The sequence below is a fragment of the Pezoporus wallicus genome, unplaced genomic scaffold (assembly GCF_028554395.1).
Source record: "Pezoporus wallicus isolate ANWC-B61680 ecotype Strahan unplaced genomic scaffold, APGP_CSIRO_Pwel_v1 contig_4161, whole genome shotgun sequence".
Taxonomy (NCBI): domain Eukaryota; kingdom Metazoa; phylum Chordata; class Aves; order Psittaciformes; family Psittacidae; genus Pezoporus; species Pezoporus wallicus.
Window position 1 is genome coordinate 1,531,844 of NW_026639584.1, and position 12,917 is coordinate 1,544,760.

Consider the following 12,917-nt stretch of genomic DNA (forward strand, 5'->3'; position numbering starts at 1 on the left):
CCTACTTCCTGGCCATGGCAGGGGCCATCAAGGCAGGTGATGAGTTTTAGCAGACTGCACCTGCAAAGGCACACATTCTGTGCCGGTACAGACTTGCATGTCCTGTGCTGTGGCCTCGGAGGGGGGTCCTGCAGAAAGAACCACCTCCCTCAACTCCATACTGTCTGGGACAATGTTTGAGACTCAAAGAGGCTATAAATGTTGCCAGGATCTCATGCAGTCAACTCAGTAGACACCCTGAGAGTCTGTGAAGAATCTTATATTGCTCTACAAATGTTTCTGGAAAATTTTCCCTGCTAGCACAACCTCATGGCTTTGCATCCTCAGCACAAAAAGTAGCAGCCACTGACCAACCCTGTTCAGTGCAAACCATATCCCTACAGCAGTTACACCATTTTTCCTTTCTCTCCATGAAGGAATTTACAAAAGGAAAGCAAGGAGATATTAAGAACTATACTAGACTTTATATAGATACAGCCAAGCCAGTACAACATCTTGAATGCTCTTTACTGTAACCTTTATGTAATACATTTTTTGAAGATTAAAAAATAAGTCTACAAAAGAAGGAAAACACTGTGGACTCTCTGATCTACCTGTTAGCTGCCTCAGCAACTGCCTATATTCCTTAACCTCTCATAAATAACTCCTTCACCAAAGGACCAGCACTGCTAATCCCAGACATCAAGGCAAGCATTGTCATCTAAATTACATAAGGCAACCAGGTTTAAGATCCCATAACTAAGTAAAGTGACCATGACAATAATTAATAACCCTTGCGGCATTTAGCCATGGTTCTATTTAGCACCTCGTCACTGATCCAGGTAATAATGGGGAAGGAGCATCTCTGGTTGTTCTTTTGCAGAGTTGAATCCATCCTTTAGGGACAGAACATCTCCATGTCAGGTACATACGCTCATCCAAAGTCTTGGCTGTGCTCACAGAATGATACTGTACTTCCCAAAGTACAAAAGGCTCTGTGCTGCTCTAGATACAAAATAGCAGTTATAAGTAGTATCCTAACCTTCCTATACTGGCTGCCAATCTGACTGTTTTCCTCATCCTACCTTAGTTTTTAATCCAGTTTGGATTTGCCATTCTTAGTCATTGATACCATCCCTCAGTGAACTTGGTATTTTGATTCCTTGCTCCACCCCCATGAAAGTTGCCAGTCTGGCTCAGTAGAATTCAGCCTGCAAGTCAAGAACAGGCTTACAAAGGAAGAGGTATTCAAAGTTAAGGTTGGAATTTTCTCAGGGAAAAGCTGAGTCAGTGGGGGGAGTCTGGGGTATTTTGCAATTTGCATATTATGAGAAAAAGTAATAATCATAATTTAAAAAAAACAAGCAAACCCAAACACTTCAGAGCATTCCCGAAACTCTCTCCTAAATAGGGTTTGGAAGTGTTTTCTCTAAATTCAGCTTTACTATTTTCTCAAAAAGAAAATAGATATTTAAAGCAAACAGTGTAAGTCTAAACATCAGCCAGAATTTTCCATTACCAGCCATTTCTACAAAAGCCCAGTTCCACTTCACTGGGAAAATATGTGATTTCCAGTTTTACCCTCCAAGGTCCATAGCAGCAGCTTGCCTTGCAATTGAAACAGTTAAAGAGAGAAGCAGGATTTAACAGGTTACACATATCACAACAATTCCTGAGTTCACAGCTGCCCCTGTTCTTCACGCTAAGGAAACAGGAGAGACCAAGTGCGTCCCATAAAGTTCAACTCTCCAGCACAGCAGAGAAGGATCAGGGGTGTGGGCTAAGCCCTGCAGCAGATGGAGTGATGGATGACAAAGTCTGGAAGTACTTCAGCTTATCTATCTCTTTGCAGTACAGCGGGTAATTTAAAAAATAAATAAATAAAGCATCCATTTCCAAAAGCTATTCACAGGTTTGGAACTGTGAGCAGAGCACAGCACGGGGTGATCCAAACGGAACTGTGAGCAGAGCACAGCACGGGGTGATCCAAACATGTACTTAGGGAAACATCAGCTTTCAACAATGTCTTATGACAGGTTTTGGTTCCTGTTACTAATCTTCCTAGCCGGATATCATTCCCACAGAGTCATGATTATTGAGCTTCGCAACTGTCACAGGATGGAAAAACAAGCTGAGTATTGCTGCTCTTTTTTTTTAATCTTCATTATCCTCTATTTCCCTCTTCAGGTAAATTCTTCTCGTAAATTCTCTTCTTTCCCATTTTTCTTTTGTCTTCTGTATTTCTCAGCAGAATAGGTAGTGGCCTTGAGGACATAACAGAAAAACACTTGCATCTCTGCCATTCTGGTCTGCAATAATAGTTTGGTTCAGCATGGCGCATATTCAAGCATTAAAAAAAAGCCCAGAAAGCTGGCTGCTAGTAGAAGACAGACAGACACTATTTTCCCCGGTTTGAAATCTGCTGCCAGAGAGAAATTGTGGCTGTAACAGGTCTAACACATGCTTTGTTTCATTGTGAAATGACCCTTCACCACCCTTGTTCATGGCCTGCAGACTAACACAGTACATTTGCTATGAAAGAAAGGTGGCACAGCACATTTCCTTGCAAACCTCTCCTGAAGACCATTTCAGGCTCAGCAGGCACAGTGCACATACCACCACCCAACCTCAGCCCTGCTTGGAAGCAGCACCTCTTCTACAACTTCACCACACGTATTATTTTGTCAAACTACTATGTTAAATGTATGAGTGTCTTCCCCATGCTTGTAACTTTTGCCTATAAAAGACAGTCTCTTCCAAAAAGTCTAAACCTTAGTAGTCCACCCTAAACCCCCAAATTCATACTTTATCTTACAAGCCTCTTTCAGGTGTTTTCAGCATCCCACTTGGATGCTATTTAAAAGAGAAGATGTTAAAGAACGCAGGCTGTTTGCCATCCAAGTTACTTTCCAGAGAAGTATCACACGATCTGGTCTATTTTCAAGTTGGCTGCTGGCACTGAGAAAAGTGACAATTTTTCCCCTTCCTCCCTCCTTCCCTTTAAGAAAAAAAAACCACTGTTTTTTTGCAGCAAACCGAGAGTAGTCCAAAGGCATCAGAAAAATCACATTACTGAGCCCTGTGGACCATGAAATATATTGAGAAAAGCCAGAACTTGGACTGTAAACAAACTCATTGATAGGAAATGCAACACCGAAAGGCAAAATCATGACTCCTGAGAGGGTCCAAAGTGTGGGCAAGTTCTCTCTAAGGGCCTCAGGAGGTTGATTACAGGATCAGAAGCAAGTCCAACAGACTTGTTACAAATCTGTAGCTATCCAAATGTTTGTAATGTCAAAAGAAATTAAGAGGACTAAAGGAAATCAGAATATTTAGCACAAAGCCCGTTTTGCTCAACAAAGTGTCTGGCACAGACCTTTTTTTGCACATCCAAGCCCAATGTCATTGAACTCAAAACTGAACTAGTTACCTACACAAAGCCTGCTTGCCACTGTTTGAAAGAGTCTTTCTACACGCAAAAAAGGAAAATGGGAGGAACTAGAGGCTCTTCTTTCAGAGTCCCTGCTGAGGGTACACAAAATTGTCTCAGCACCTGTACTAAAAGTAGAGCATAAGGCAACTGGAAGTGGCTAGAATACATACTGTGATAACATAATGCAGGCAATATGTTAGAGCAGCTGGATACTGTGTCATCATAAATTCTTGGCACACATGGTTCTAGTCCCTGTGCTATCTGGGCTCCCCAGCACTGATCCACTGAGCATGGCTGGAGTTCAGATTATTAGAAGTTGGCTGTATTTGCTTTTGGCCTGTGGAAGAAACCAGCAAGGTCTCACATGGGAAATTTGTGCCATTTACTTATTTGGGCATCGCAGAGGTCTTACCAGGTGAACAGCAGGCAGGCACGTGCTGCAGGTTCTGGATGACAGGCGCACACTAAGAGTGCAAGCTGTAACTGTCGTTATATCTTAATTTCCATTGTAACCACTTATGGATCATTCTGATATCTTTAACTTGGCTCTACAATGCTAGAAGAAGTTTGCAAACCCTGCAAAAATCCTGCTCAATTCCCTTGCTTATTCCCACAGATAGACACCTGCTGATTTCTGCAGATTTTGAAGAGGCTTTGGCTAACATGTCATTAGTTATTTCCAAAATATTTCAATGAAGAAACTGCAGAAATGTTCCCATGTGCAGCTATTATTTTGGCATAAATACCTCTGCAGGAATCCCATCTTGTTAATTCAAATGCAAGACATAAAACACTTGATGTAAAGGGTACCTTGTATACAGAGATAGTACATGCCAAAAAAAAACCCCAAATCATATACAGGAACCAAGCTTACCAAGCTTCCTGCACCTCCCATGCCAGTGCCAGCTATCTGCAAGCATTTTGGAGAGCCCTAGCATGAAAAGCAGGGTGACTACTTTCAGTCTGAGAACTGCTATCACCTACAAAAAGTAGACAGCAGGCTTCAGTTATTCCATCAAGATGGAACTGATTAGTCACAGTTCTGTGTAATAGGATTATTTATCAGGAATGTTGCGGATGGGTACCTGAGGGCTGAGGGTTAAGTTCTAGCCATGTATAAGAAATAGCACCTGGTATACCTCAGGCACTTAGTCTATCTCTTCCTGTGTCACCAGTCACCATTCCTTTAGCTTCTCTGCCAGACAAACAGATGCTCATACCCACACATAGTTGGAGAAGACACTACAGTCATCCATCCACTAGAATGCCGCTTTGTGGCTTTGTTCCCTATATTTTTCTTATGCTCAGCATACCTGCAAGAAATACTACAGCTAGAAATTCTTCTATTTGTCAAAATGTTGCTTCAGTTGCTTACACTAAGTTTTAGATAGCTCCACTTAGTGTCTGCACAGGCTGTCAGTATAAATCCCTTCGCCATTGAAGTAAAGTTATAAAAAAACCTATCTCGCAGAGTTGAAAGGGAACAATATTGTGCTTTTTTATCCAGCATTCTTCACCCACCCTTATATGTTACTGTTTTAAAACATCCAGCTAACATTAGAGACCTCACCATTCAGCCTCACCCCTCCCCAGTTAATCTCAAAGTCAAGACCATGGACTTGAGGCTCAGTTCAAAGCAGAACACCCCGATTTCACACATCATCCCCAAAACACTGTGGTTTTTCCATAACTGGTCACACATATTCAAAGCTCAGGGAACAGTTCTCACCTTTTCTTACCTTTAGCCTGAAAAAAGCTTATTTGCCTAGAAATGAGAAAAGCAAGAGACTGAAAGATCTGAGGGCGATGAAATAATTTTGCCAAGAACAAAGAAATCCAGGGTGAGTGTAGAACTGCTGAACAAGCACGAAGAGAGACAACAAAGATTAAACACTGCTGATGTTTATGGTCTGAAGTAGTGAGCCATAGCATTTCATCAAGAGGTTTCCAACTCCTGGAAAATGTCTCAGAAGTTCCTATTAACGTGTGTAGCACTGTTAACCAAGCTCACCAGTGAAGGGCTGGGGTTTGTTAATTTGGTTTGGATGGAAACTGTGTCGAGACCATTAAAAATTTAACACAAAACTATGATCTGAAACTAGGTTTTGTATATTCTTGCTTACTGCTCTCTAATTACAGTACCATGAAATACAAAAGGAGAAGGATAAGGAAAGTAACTTTTTAGTGCTCAAATCCATTCCTCTGCAAGCAAAAACAAAGTACACAATATTGGGATCCAATTCTCCAAGTAGTCATTTTTAAGCGTAAACAGAAACATTGCACTCTCCAGGGGACTCGGCTTAACTGCAAAGTCCGCCCTCTCCTAACCTACTGCACTACAAGAAATGAGTCTGTAAAATGAGGCTACAAAACATACAAGCACCAGCACTCTCTGCATTTGAGATCAGAAAAAAATACTCAACCTGGATTGATGGGAATAGAAGGAATGTCCTTATTATAGTCACACCTGCATTCCTGGTTACAAACAAGGTAAATCAAGGTAAAGTAATCCACACCACATCCTGGTCAGGTGTCCTTCTGGAGGCTGGTTAAATATGTCAAGCCCTCCATGGAACAGAACATCCTTTCTTAAAAGAAAAGGCGTGCTCAAACTTTTAGGCTCTGGCAGGTCAGTAATTCTTTCTTTCCATCTGCACTTTGAAAACAAGCAGAAAACCGTATCATACCTCCTAAACAAAGCATTCATTCCTCTGCCTTCTAGCAAAGCCTCCTGCTACTGCAGAACTTCTGCTCTACAAGTGCCAGCTCCTGCAGATGGCATGCACAAACATCAAATTATTCCCAACAGTCATAGATTTCTATCTTGGTTCATCAGTCCACTCCTCACAACACTGTAAAGTCAGCAGCAATAACACAGAAACCAATAAACTAAACACCAAGAGTGTAAACAGGCAGGTCCAAGGAAGAATTACATAGCTAAAGTAAGAAAAGCTGATTTTCTCTACATATAATCATTGAGAGGAGGAAGAATTTACATACTGAAGCACATTTTTACTATTGAAAGGGGACCCAGTGTGTGTAACTGAACCTATGCAATCTGGATCAAGTCCATGCAAGTATACTCTCAAACTTTCCTGCTGGGGAGAAGAACTCAAGGCAGAAATTGTTCATGTGCAGATGTAGCCTACTGGAAATATATACAGGCTATATGTCCTAGTGGCCCAAATAACTTTTTGTTCAGCTTTCCTTCCCCTTTTCTCTTTGAGAAACTTAGATTTGCACAAAGAACTCAGTTTTGCTCTCTGTGGGTGTTAGGTGTTTCCAGCAGCTCTGGTTTCTCTTTCTCTGAGCTGCAAACACATCCATGTGGCACAAGAACCATTTGCTTCTCTACAGTTCCTGGCAACCAGGACCTCACAGTGCCAGCCAAGAGAGGCAGCTGCTGCCAGTAAAGCTGGGGAGAGAAGTGACACTGAAATGACCAAGCACAAAGTAACCTCTCATCTTTGCCCTCCCACAAGTATTACCCCTCCTGCCTAGTACCTGTGCCTCATCTTGATATCTCAGTATTCAATTATCAATAAAGTAAGCAAGCAAAAAACGGCACTAGGAGTGCAAAGACCAAGATTACAGACAACCCAAAAGCATGATGAGTTGGAAAAGGTGGAAAAGTCTGAAAACTTGCCCTATTCCTGCCTCTGTTCTGTCAAGACATGAAGTTAGGGCTTCTGATGTGTGAAAAAGCCCATTTCCCAGCAATTCTCTCCACACATCTCCCTCCAGCATTCCCCTCCCATTCTCCATACACAGAGTAGCTGAGGTTTTTGTTTCTATACATCAGAGCAGAGTAAAAGTACTTCAACCTGTGAATCTGCAAAATACAGACTGTGATCCCCTGACATGTCACGTATGTCAGGCACTGCAGCTGAGACCCACCGTAAGCGATGGAGAAGCCCATCTCCAGGCTGCTGCATCACCTCCTCTCTCACACTTGCTAAGCTAATGAGCTCTGCTACCAATGGCTCATTTGAGTTTTTGATCACAGTAGAAATTGCTCCAGAAGCCTGAAACTTCTCTGCCATTAACTTCTTAGGGCAATGTTTCCTTGAAATGGATTCATATTCCCCAGGAAAAGAAAGAACTCAAATTAATCATGTTCCTTTCATAAAAAGTGTATAGTTAAGCACATAAAATGCCTAGATATTGGGACTGCACTGCAAAAGGAAATTTAACTGCTTTAGGGAGCACAACATCAATGCCATTATTTATACACCACAATGACAGTCTCATTTACAATAACTTTCTGCAACAAAAGGATAAAGTTAAGAAAAAGAAGATTTACTTTAATTCCTTATGTCAGTTGGACTTTGGGTTTTTGGTTTTGGTTTCCACCACTATGTTTTGTATCTCTTTTCTGGAAACTTCATAACTCACTGCATCAAGGCTGATACACTTATATTTTGGGAGTACAGGAAGCTAAGGATTAGCATGCCCTGTGTCAGTCTCCCTATCCCAATACAGGAAAGCAGTAAATGTGACAGCAGCAAAGGGCATCCACACGTGGGCATGAACAGTAGGCTTCTCCAGCTGTGGGATTCCAACAGGCAGTTCACATGAACCATACCAATAACCCTGACTTCAAAATACTATTTGATAAGCAGCAATGAAATAATACTTACAATATACACCTTGTACTCAAGTTATTGACACCCAGGCTCCCCAAAACAGAGGTTCTCCCTCAAGCTAGTAAAGACAAAAGTTTCTATCATTTCTATATGACTTGCTATAACCAAACTGTCTAATGTCCACAACTTCGGCAGTAAATCAAATCAGGCAGAACATGCTGGACTTGCTTAAGTTAAGGGGCTCACCTTCAAACTGCACATGCAGTAGGTCTGACACACCTAGCACCTGTCAGACTGCATGCAGCCATACTGCTACCTGGGGTTAGCTCTGTTTAGTTTCAAAAAGTAAAAAGAAGGTGAAAGCAACTCTGATCTCTTCTGCAATACAGTACTATGCAACTCGACTCATCTGCTCAGAAATAACGTTCCCATAGTTAGAATTACTTAAAATCACAGACTGTCATGTCCAAGTATCTTCTTTCCTGAAAGCTTTTTTACATTTGTCCTATTTTCTGCTTGCGCTTTATCAGCTTGGCAAACTATCCAATACAGGGGAGGGAACGAAACCCTAACAATCTTGGTTCGCAGGTCAGGCTACATACTAAGTTATACTCAGCTAATATATCTAGTGTCTTCCATTATGCAATTACATTTCATTACAAGGATTTGGCCTTAGTAGAGCAGAAAATAAATATTATTCCCATTCTATAGATAAGGAGTTGAAAGACCTTCTTGCAGATATGGTGCAAATACTGTGTCTCCCAGCACGTGCAAGTGGTACCTGTACCATATTTCATACTTTATTGTATCAGAGAGTTGCTGCACTAAGTTCACAAGTTCAGGAAAGGCCTTACATTTGCTCTATGTTGTAGTTAATCTGAACATGACAAGCTGAACACGAGTCTGTTCTTAGCAGAAGAGGTACAACACAAACTTTGCATAAAGTTCCCATTGGCATCAAGTGTAATGTGACATGTATTACATGCCCGAGACTCACTTTCAGACAAAAGCAGGATGCAGTGAACAGTTAAGCATCCTCTCTAACTTCAGTTTCAAGACACAATAGTGAGAGAGCTCTTAGTAACTTTAGAGATAAAAGAAATCTTACCACCACAGCATTGCGCTTTACTACAGGTACAAAACAGGGAGGCCCATTAGGAAGCCCTAAGTATTACCATTTTGCTTCCAGGTCTTTCTGGTGCTTCTAAAGGATCAGTGAGTTATGAAATATGAACAGTTCTTTGGATCTTCAGAGAGTACTGGAAAGTTATTAGTGTCCTCTTTCCTAATTGAAATAAACTCGTAGTGTAGTATATAGTCATTTTTAGTAGGCATCATAAAGACAAGCTCAGTGGCTCTTGAACAAGGAACAGTCACATTAAAAATGATGCAAATTAGAAGGAGCAGGAGATCCTAACTGCTGGCATGCGAAAGCTGCATGGAGACCTCAGAGCAGCTTTCCAGTATGCAAAAGGGGCCTACAAGATTGCTGGAGAGGGACTCTTCATCATGGAGCATCCGATAGGAGAAGGGGTGATGGGTTCAAACTGAAACAGGGGAGATTTAGGTTGGATATATAGCAGGAATTCTTTACTTTGACAGTGCTGAGTCGCTGGCACAGGGTGCCCAGAGAAGCTGTGGCTGCCCCATCCCTGGCAGTGTTCAAGGCCAGGTTGGACACAGGGGCTTGGAGCAAGCTGCTCTAGTGGAAAGGGTCCCTGCCTGTGGCAGGGGTTGGAACTGGAGGAGCTTTAAGGTCCCGTCAACCCAAACCAGTCTGGGATTCTATGATTCGTGTGATCACAGCAACAAACTGCTCAATAGCACGGGAGATCAAACCAGAATCTCTTGAGCTTCCTCAAAGTTTCAGATTCACAGCAAAGTCAGTGAGACCCCTGGGAGGACTGCGAGCCACCTGCAATGAGGGCCCCTACAAAAAGGGGTCAGAACAAGATGGGGCACCTTCAAGGACAACAGTTTGGGTACTTGTTACTGACGAGCACAGCAAATAAACACCAGAAACACTTTTCCCCTGCCACTGCAGTAATGTTTGCAGTCCCTTCATATTTCTATTTACTAAACACTGTAATGCTAATGGTTATACAATTTCCCATTCAGAGCCACGTGCATTCTCCCAGTTCCTTCCAATAGCACTTACAGAGAAAATAACTCCTCAGGTACATTTATCTTAATTCTCTTTCATTTATTCCATAGCTTCTTGCAGTTCACACTAATTATAAGTGGAGCTACGTTGCTAGCTCACAGACACAGCAGCTTGTTCAGTTAAAGCATTGCTCATTTTTTAAAGCATCATGGGAAATTATCCCTCAAATTTAATCTATTTTGGCCTTCGCCAAAGGGTTTAATTTGTAGGAATAAAATAAGTGGGAAGCAAGACATTGACAAGAAACTTGTTCAGATTTGAAACAGAGCATTTGAAGTTCAGAAAAGCTTCCTCTGATACCGTTCATCTTCCCTTTTTCCTCCCTCAATTATAATTAGGTATCAAATGTTAAACCAGCACCTCCAGCATAGCTTGGGAAGGTGCCTGTAATTTCGTTTTTCACAGCTAAAGCTAGTATTTGGTAAAGGATTGCAGACCAACAGGTGCTACCGCCTTTAGTTCAAGTGACCCTAACTGGCCTCCTTTGGTCGGCCGCCTATACTAGGAGTGCTCTCCGGAGCATGGCCTTCCCAGCAGTGATGCCACAGTGCTGCTCTGGGTCAGAGTAAGGCCTTAAGAAATGGTGCAGAAGTTTTGTAGCTTCAAAATAGGCAGTGAATTAGTGTCCCAGCAGCAGATTCTCACACAGAGGCTACAGCTGGTCCCATGCTCCTGAATCCAGGGAAATTTGCCTTGAATCCTGCCACTGTGGTAGCCAGGTGGAAGGCTAGACTAGGAGTGCAATGTCTGAAAAGGAAGAGGAGCACCAGGGCACGTGATGATTCCAGTCATCAGATTTTCACATCTTCCTCCCTCCCCTAAGGTTGAAAACATAAAAAATGAAAAAAAAAATCCATATATTTAATAAGACAGAGGCTATTTTAGACTTTAAAACCAAATTACAGTTCATAATACAGCAATCATTTGGCTTGCCATTTGAGAGTTCAGCTCTCACATCACATTGCTGGGTACAGGTCAGCAGCACACTGACATATCCCAAGGTTAGAAGTGGTTATCAGCAGCACACCTTTAGCCCACCCAAGTTATGTTACTGGGTTAGTTTTCCAAGAGCCAGACCCTGCATCTTTGACATATCCAGACTTGTTTAGTCACAGAATCATAGAACCCCAGGTTGGAAGGGACCTCAAGGGTCATCTGGTCCAACCTTTCCTGGCACAGCTACACAAGATGGCCCAGCATCCTGTCCTGCTGAATCTTAGAAGTGTCCAATGTTTGGAAATCCACCACTTCCCTTAGGAGATTATTCCAACTGTCCTCAGTGTGAAAAATTTTCCTCTTGTTTTCAGCCAGAATTTCCCCGTGAGTTATTTGCGCCCATCACCCACTGTCTTTTCCACATGGCTTCTTGTAAAAAGAGAGTCACTGTCTTCTTCATAGTCACCCATTAAATACTAGAATGTGGGGATAAGGTCTCCCCAGAGTCTTCTCTTCTCGAGCCCATCTCTCTCAGACTTTCCTCACATGGCTGCCCAGACCGTGGATCACCTTTGTGGCCCTTCTCCACCCTGTCCACACTTTCCCACAGGGGGACCAAAACTGAGCCCTGGATTCCAGGTGTGGCCTGGCAAGTGCTGAACGGGACAATGACATCTTGATATCTGCTGGTGCTGCTCTTGTTGATGTAATCCAGCATCCTGTTGGCTGCAGTTGCATGCTGTTCGCTCACCTTAAGCCTGTGTCCGCCCAGGATCGCCAGGTCCCTTTCCACAGAGCTGCTCCCAAACAGCAGGTCCAAGCTTGTGCTGCCCTCCTGAATTGTGTTTCCCCAGGTGCCAAAACCTTATGCTTCTCCTTGTTGAAGTGCATACAGTTCTTAGCCCACTCTTCCAGCCTGTCCAGGTCATCCTGTAGAGTAGCTCTCCATTCCGAAGTGCTCACTCCCACACTCAGTTTGTATTGCCAGCAAATGTGGTCAGGGTACACTTGATCCCATCTTCCAGATGATTTATGAAGATAATTAAATGGTGTTGGGCTCAGTATCAATCCCTAGGGATTTATCTAGAGGATCTCACTTGTATCAAAAAGTGATAGAAAACTGCACTCAACCCGATCACATTTTATCTGGGAAGAAGGTTAGTTCATAAAGGTCTTTTTCCAGCCTTCAAATGTCATTATTTAAATTTAACTACATCACTTCTCAAATATTAAAAATTACTATGGTCATAAATCTTTCCAATCTAGATGATAGTAGCAGGCTTCATCTTACTTAGCTTTAAGTGTTTAACAGACAGTTATCTAAATCCAGGCTTTGTGTGCTCTCTTCTGCATCAATAAGAGAAAAGGTCCTTTTAGGGGAGAGTCATCTGTTATCCTCAGGCAGCGTGAACTCTCTGAACATGTCAACATCTTTTACCAGCAGCAAGCCCCAAAGACCAGCTTAACCTGAAACAGCAAATTATTAGATACCTAAACTTGTTTACAGTGCTCAGAACACTCTCAAGGTTTTACTGGATTACTTCATTTGATTTCCTTTGATCTCCAAATAAAAGAGCTTTTCTGTCTCTCAAAAGTACAACTGTAGCTCTTTTCTGAAGCTCTGTGCTAGATCATCTCTTTTTGTGTGCCGGAAGCAGGCTAGAGGAACGTGCTGGACACCAAAACATATGGTATGATGGACGTTTTGCTTTTGTCTATAGGACTCTGATAGATGCTAAAACTTTGACTGTAAGTCTCATTCAAACTGATTAAAACTGGTGGCAACAAAGCATTCACACTGAGCAGTTGATTCTTAATG

The 12,917-nt window shown here is 42.3% G+C and overlaps 1 protein-coding gene across 2 annotated transcripts in view; it reads right to left on the reverse strand.

Moving 5' to 3' along the window:
• Positions 1–12,917, reverse strand: part of KCNIP1 (potassium voltage-gated channel interacting protein 1) — a 398,295-nt gene that overhangs the window by 349,252 nt on the left and 36,126 nt on the right. The window lies entirely within an intron of this gene.